General features: G+C 35.0%; 1 pseudogene; it reads left to right on the top strand.

Moving 5' to 3' along the window:
* The first annotated feature begins 691 nt into the window (after positions 1-691).
* On the top strand, positions 692-7,055 carry LOC128576908 (serine/threonine-protein kinase PDIK1L-like; annotated as a pseudogene).
* The last annotated feature ends 831 nt before the right edge of the window (positions 7,056-7,886 follow it).

The following is a 7,886-nucleotide window of genomic DNA, read 5'->3' as shown; positions in this document are numbered from 1 at the left end:
CCAAGAAAGGTGAAGGGAGGGAGTAGGTGATGGTGGAGAGAGGGTAATGGATGGGGCCACACCTACGGTGCATCTTGGAATGGGTACAGGTGAAACTTACTAAATGCAGAATACAAATGCCTACATACAGTAACTAAGAAAATGCCATGAAGGCTATATTGAACAGTTTGATGAGAATATTACAGATTGTTTATGAAACCAGCACATTGTACCCCTTGATTGCACTAATGTACCCAGCTATGATTTAACAATAAAAATAAATAAATTAATAAAAATATTACTTATAAGTACTATTTAATCCTCTATACATGCAAAACAGAATAACTAGAGAAAATGGATAATTTCCTGAAAACACACACCCTCCAAATCCTGAATCAGGAAGAAATAGAAATCCTGAAGACCAACAATAAGCATTGAGAGTGGAACAATAATAATAATTTAAAATTTTCTGACAGAAAGAAAGCCCCAGTCTAGATAGATTCACAGCCAAATTCTACCAGACATACGAAGAACTGATAGTATTTCTATTGAAACTATTTCAGAATACGAAAAAGGAGGAAATCCTCCCTAACTTGTTCTATGAAGCCTTTATCACTTTGATACTAAAGCCAGGGAAAAATGCAAATGAAAACTTCAGACCACTATCTCTTAGTAATATAGTTGTAAAAATTATCAAGAAAATAGTAGCGAAATGGATGTAATAGCACATCAAAAACATAATCCAAACATGAATTCTTGTTCTTTGTCCATAGTTGGAAGGAGCTGAAGGTTTGCTGCTAATTTGAGTTTGTTTTCATGGTGGGGGGAGGGAGGTGGTGGTGGTGCCAAGTGAGGGGCAGGAACAGTGGGACTATCCATAGATTTCCCTCCTGCAGCTGCTGTCAGCAGGAGCAGGGGCACAGCTACTCAATTCTTTGTTCAGCAGAGGTACCAGTGAAATACTGTGGCTCCTTTGAACTGGTTGTAGGAAAGACTGACACCAGAACAGAATCAGGCTGTGCTATCCAAGGAAGCTGGTTCTCAAAGACACTCACTGCAGCCCTGAAAGGGAGCATTGCAAAGCTGTAGGAGAAGGACCACAATCATAAGCTCCAGCTCATTGATGAAGAAGTGGTTACTTCCATTTCCTGGGACCTCAAGATTCGGTCTTTCCCTGCCAGTGTTAGTTCCAAAATAGGTCTATACATTACTTCCTGAGGGTGCCCAATTAGATTATGTCTCAATAACTGTTCGGGGTCAATCTGTCATTTCATCTAAAACAGTACAGTAAAATATAGCTGAAAACACTTATGGGAAGAACCAGCAGAAGAATTCTTGCAACATTAAAATAGGAACAGATAAACTATCTCAAGAGATTAAAAGGGAGATACAGCAGAAGATACCACCTGTAGCAAAATTGATGAAATGTCAGAAATATAATTCAGAATATGGATGGCAAATAAGATGATTGGGATTGAGGAGAAGACAGAAATATAAACCCAAAAAATAGTCCAAAAGTTGTCTCAATATATTAGTGAATTTAAAGACAAAGTCACCAAGGATATGGACATAATGAGGAAAGATATATCAGAGCTTAAGGAATTGAAAGAGACATTCAAGGAATTTTGAAGCGCAATAAGGATCCTCATTATTTGGGGTAGAACATGAAGGAGAAAGAATTCCAGAAATTAAAAACAGGCTTTGAATTATCCCAATCATTCAAAGAGGCAAGGAGAACAAAAACAGAATATTTCATGAGAGAATTATGAGATTATTCCAAAATATCAAATATCCCATTTTTAGGGACTCTTGAAGGAGAAGAGAATGGTCCTGAAACCACTGATACTCTACTTCAAGTTATCATGGTCTAAAATTTCCTAAGCATTGTGAAAGACACGGAAATTCAGAGTGTAGATGATTTCAGAACTGTACCACTACTCAATCCAAACAAAGCATCTCCTAGACACATTGTAATTAAAATTGCTAAAGTCAATATGAAGGGGAAAATACTGTAAGCAACCAGGCATATAAAGTCTTACCTACAAAGGGAAAGATATCAGATGACTGCATATCTTTCAGTAGAAACTTTTCAAGCCAGAAAAGGATGGTAATTAGCCTTTAAATTTATTAAACAAAACATTTTCAGCCCAGAATCATGTATCTTGCTAAACTGAGTGTTATTTATTATGGGGCAACCAAATATTTCACTAACATGAAAATGTTAACGAACTATGTCATAATTAGACCAGCTCTATAGGAAGTACACAGATCTATTCTTCATAATGATCAGCAAGATGGTCCATCACCAAAGTAAACACACCCAGAAATTAAAGGACAAGGCAAAGCTTCCACAATGGCACAAGGAATAAATGTAAGCTCTAGACACCTGACAAATGAGATGACCAAAGCTCCACTGTACCTATCCATTCTCTCAATAAATGTGAATGGCTTGAATGTCCCACTAAAGAAGTACCAGCTGGCTGACTACATACAAAAAAGTTAAGCCCAATATTTGTTGTCTCCAAGGAACACATCTAAACTCTAAGGACAAAACAAGACTCAGGGTGAAGGGATGGAAAACAATTATCCAGGCAAATGGAAATCAGAAAAAAGCAGGGCTTGGAATCTTATTTTCAGATACAATTGGATTTAAAAAAACAAAAAATAAAGAAAGCTATGGATGGACACTACATATTTGTCAAGGTAAACACACAACATAAAGATATTTCAATAATTAAGATTTATGGGGCGGCGCCTGTGGCTCAGTGAGTAGGGCACCGGCCCCATATGCCGAGGGTGGCGGGTTCAAACCCAGTCCCGGCCAAACTGCAACCAAAAAATAGCCGGGCGTTGTGGCGGGCGCCTGTAGTCCCAGCTGCTCGGGAGGCTGAGGCAAGAGAATCGCGTAAGCCCAAGAGTTAGAGGTTGCTGTGAGCCGTGTGATGCCACGGCACTCTGCCCGAGGGCAGTACAGTGAGACTCTGTCTCTACAAAAAAAAAACAAAAACAAAAACAAAAACAAAAAAAAAGATTTATGTACCCAACCTAAACACACCTCAATATATAAAACTAACCTTAAATGATTTGAACAATATGATATTTTCCTGCACCATAGTTGTTGGAGACTTTTACACTTATTTGACAGTACTGGACAGATACTCCAAGCAGAAAATAAACAAATAAATAATGGATTTAAACACAACCCAAGAATAAATGAACTTAACAGACATACACAGAACATTTCATTCTGATGAAGCTGAATATTTATTTTTCTCATCAGCCTCCGACATTGATCATATCTTTGGACACAAGTCTAGCTAACAAAAATCAAAAGAATAGAAATTACTCATTATATCTTCTTGGAACATCACAAAATGAAAGTTGAACTCAACAACATCATAACTCTTCACTCCCAATTAAAGCCATTGAAACTAAAACAAACAAACAAACAAAAAAAAAAAAACAAACATTATGCTGACTGACATCTGAGTCAAAAACAAGATTAAGAAGGAAATTATTAGATTTATTGAACAAAATGATAATGAAATCACAAGCTATCAAAACTTGTGAGATAGTGAAATGACAATGCTAAGAGGAAAATATATAGCATTAGAGGCCATCATCCAGAAAACAGAAAGACAACAAGTCAGCAACCAAGGCCATCTCAAGCAACTGGAAAAGGAAGAACAATCCGACCCCAAACCTAGCAGAAGAAAATAAATGATATTAGAGTAGAATTATATGAAATTGAGAACACAACAATCATTGGGAAGATTAGCAAAAAAAAAAAAAAAAAACTGATTCTTTGAGAAGATTAATAAAATTGATAAACCCTTAGCTAATTTAACCAGAAACAGAAAATAAGATCTTTAATGACCTTAATCAGAAACAAAAAATGGGAAATAACAACAAATACCAAAGAAAGATAAATGATCCTCTACAATCCTACATGATCCTTCCTACAAAAACCTCTATGCCCTGAAATATGAAAACATAGAGGGAATGGACCAATACATAGAGTTACATCACCTTGATAAACTCAGCCAGAAAGAATTAGAAATTTTGAATAGACCTATATCAAGCACTGAAATTGCATTAACAATACACAATCTTCCAAAAAAGAAAAGCTCTGGGCCAAATGATTTCACACCAGAATTCTACTAAAACATCAAAGAGAAACTAGTACCTATATTGCATAACCTATTCTAAAACATAGAGAAGTAAGGAATTCTCCCCCAACACATCATACGAAGCCAATATCACCCGCATTTCAAAATCAGTAAAGAGCACAACTAAAAAGGAAAACTTTATTTCAATATAATTAATGAATATTGATTCAAAAATATTCAATAAGAACATAAAGTGACACATTAAAAAGATTATTCATCGTGACCAAGTGGGTTTTATCCCAGGGATGCAAGGTTGCTTCAATATGCATAAATCCATAAATGTAATTCATCACAGAAATAAAGTAAAAAACAAAGACAATATAATTCTCTCAATTGACACAGAAAAGACTTTAGACAAAATATTTTTTTTTTTGACAAGAACACTTAAAAATAGGCTTAGGTGGTACATTTCTTAAACTGATAGAAGTCATCTACAACAAACAAACCCACATAAAATATTATATTGAATGGAGTAAAACTGAAATAATTTCCACTCAGAACCAGAACTACACAGACAGTCCCACTATTATCACTACTATTCAACACAGTGCTGTTAGTCTTAGCCATTGCAATCAGACAGAAGAAGGAGATCAAGGGTATTCAAATAGGAACAGAGGTGGTCTAACCTTTGTTCTTTCAGGATGACATTGTCTTTTACCGGAAAAAAAAAAACATGGAATGAACTACAAAGCTGTTTCAAGGAGTATAGTAGCATCTCAGGATAAAAAAAAAATCAATGTCCACAAATTAATAGCCTTCATATGTGCTAATAATAGTCAAGATGAGAAAAAAAAAAAACACAATACCTTTTACAGTATCTCTAAAGTAGTTAAAATACTGGAAATACATAGAATAAAGGATGTAAAGAATCTCTATAAAAGAACTATGAAATATTGAGAAAAGAAATGGCAGATGTTACCAAAAGGAAAAACATACCATGATTATGACTTGGAAGAATAAATTATGTTAAAATGCATAAATCCATAAATGTAATTCATCACAGAAATAAAGTAAAAAAACAAAGACAATATAATTCTCTTGGAAGAAATTCTACTCAAAGAAATCTACAGGTTTAATGTTAATGCAATCATCATCAAAGCACAAATGTCATATTTCAAAGAGCTGGGAAAAATAGTAATTTATCTCATATGGAATCAGAAAAAAATATCCGGTACAATTTTTAGAAAAGAAACACAAATCTGGGGGCATCACATTACCAGACTTCCTGTTATACTACAAGCCTATAGTGATCAAAATAGCATGGCACTGGCATGAAAATAGAGATGTAGATCTATTGAATAGAATAAAGAACCTGAAGAAGAAACATGACACATATAGCTATCTGATCTTTGATAAACCAAACAAAAGCATGCATTAGAGAAAATAATTTTTATTTAATAAATGGTGCAGGGAGAACTGGTTAGACAAGTGGAATACCTCTTATCATTGATAAAAATTGACTCTCACTGTATAAAAGATTTAAGGTTAAGAAATGGAACAATAAAAATTCTAGAGGAGACTATGGGGAAAATGCTTGAAAAAATTGGCCTGGGAAAATAATTTATGAAGGAGACCACCTTGTCATTTTCCCCAACATCAAAAATAAATGAATGGGACATGATCAATCTAAAATGCTTGTTCAGGGAAGGTGTAGTGGTAGATCTCTGATCTGCTTGATAATGGCGGGCCTGCAGAGCCCATGAGAAAGAGGAGAGATAGTAGCTACCCTCATGTATGTCTTGTTGTGTGAGAAATAGAAATGACATGAACGTCACACTGGAAAAAGTCCTTATGAAAAGAAAGAAAGAAAGAAAGAAAGAGATAATATTAACATAGTATTGCTTAACAAGAGGAATGAAAGAGTCAGATGAAAGTCTCCCTTTAAATACAGATGTTTTGTAATTAGAAATCTATAGGGGTGTGCCAAGAATTGAAATATTTGCTTTAAAACAAAGTTTCATTTATATCTATGATGCATATACCTAAAGAAACTTAAGCCATTTGTTATGCATTGGTAGATGCCAGTCTGCATAGGAATGAGGCAAGATAGGAGCTACAACAGTGCTTGAAAGTAGAGTCTAATACTTTCACTTCTTTGAAATCAATGTTTGTTTGTTTTTTTAATTTAAGACAGCAGAAAAGGAACAACTCAACAACCAATAGCAACAATTATAGCTTGCATATACTTCATTAAAAGGTGAAATTCCTTTTGATCCCAGAAGACCCTATTACTTACGGTTTGTGATGGATTTTTGTGATGGAGGAGATATGAATGAGTGTCTGTTGTCCAGACAGTCCAATCTTAGAAAAAACACCAGCTTTATGCTTCGACTGAGTAGTGCTCTGTTTTTTTTTTGCATAAAAACCAGATCATCCACTGAGATTTTAAGCCTGACATCATCCTGATTTCTCAAAGCAGGTTGGATACCAGTGACTTGGAGCCCACACTGAAAGTGCCCGATTTTGGTCTAGGTAAAGTTTGGTCAGCCTCTGAGAAAAACCCGGAAGAACCTGTCAGTGTAAACAAGTGTTTCCTTTCCACAGAATGTGGAACAGATTTCTACATGGCTCCTCAAGTGTGAGAAAAGCATTACACAGCAGAAGTTGACATCTTTGCTTTTGAGATTCTCATCTGCGCAATGCTGGATGGATCACATTCATAGACACAGAGACAAAGAAGGAACTACTGAGGAGTTATGTAAAATGGGGAACTGAGAGCATGCCTATTGGTGAAGCTCTTCTGGAAAATCTCAGAATAGAACTTCTCATTTATGTGAAGAAAAAGTCTGTGAACAGGTGAATGAAGCAACTGATTAAGGAAATTCTGGCTGCAACTCTCAGACTCATCCAGATGCTTTTGAATTAGAACTTAGATTAGTAGAAATTGCATTTAAAGATAGCAGCTAGGAAATGTGACACATGTTTGCAAATATATTGGACGATACGCTGCTTCTGTTTTAACAGTGGTACAACATAATGTGGGTAAAAAAGAATATAAAAAGCTAAACTCCACCTTCTAAGGTTTTAAAGCTTGTTATGGGGTGTTTTTGTTGTTCCTCATTTTTCTAAAATCCAAGTTGGCCATTTAATTAGTATGCTTCAAATGTATATTACCCAATGTGGGTGTAAATGTTTTAAAAATGATTATTGATAGAAGTTTGGCAGGAAAATTCTCTAAGAGATAAGAAAAGAAGAGGTCCCATTTTCTAGAAATATGTCTTGAAGTACTTCAGGTATTTCTCGTCAGTATTAGGAATTTTCTTGGAAAAATATATTTGTATGCTGGTAATGCAACCTTTTAAACTTTGTAGAGGAAGCATATATGTATGTATTTAGGTATACGTAAATACACGAATATGCCCATTTTGTAGGTTCAGGTATTTGAGATTTTCTGGTGAAATCAGCGGTGAAAAATGGAAGAACCTTCCCTAATTTTTCTACCCCTTACCTCCAACTAATTCAATTATATTAAGTTTTTTTTCTATTTCTGTAATATTATGCAGATTTTTTAAAAAACATTATTTTGGAGGGGTTACAATTATCTGATTAAACATCAATGAAACTAAGTAATCCAAAGCTGCTGAATTATGTTTGAGTTTTCCAGTGCCCAATAATAGCAGTAAGAGTAGAATTGAATTAGTCACACGATCATGTGGTAGCACACTGGCAAAGAAATTAGTGATTCAGTCAGGCTTTGTTTATGTAACTGGGCACTTATTTAACCAATTAAACGAATAC

The sequence above is a fragment of the Nycticebus coucang genome, chromosome X, assembly GCF_027406575.1.
Source record: "Nycticebus coucang isolate mNycCou1 chromosome X, mNycCou1.pri, whole genome shotgun sequence".
Lineage (NCBI taxonomy): Eukaryota > Metazoa > Chordata > Mammalia > Primates > Lorisidae > Nycticebus > Nycticebus coucang.
Note: the sequence above shows the minus strand (reverse complement) of the source record. Positions and strands in the feature narration are given on the sequence as shown.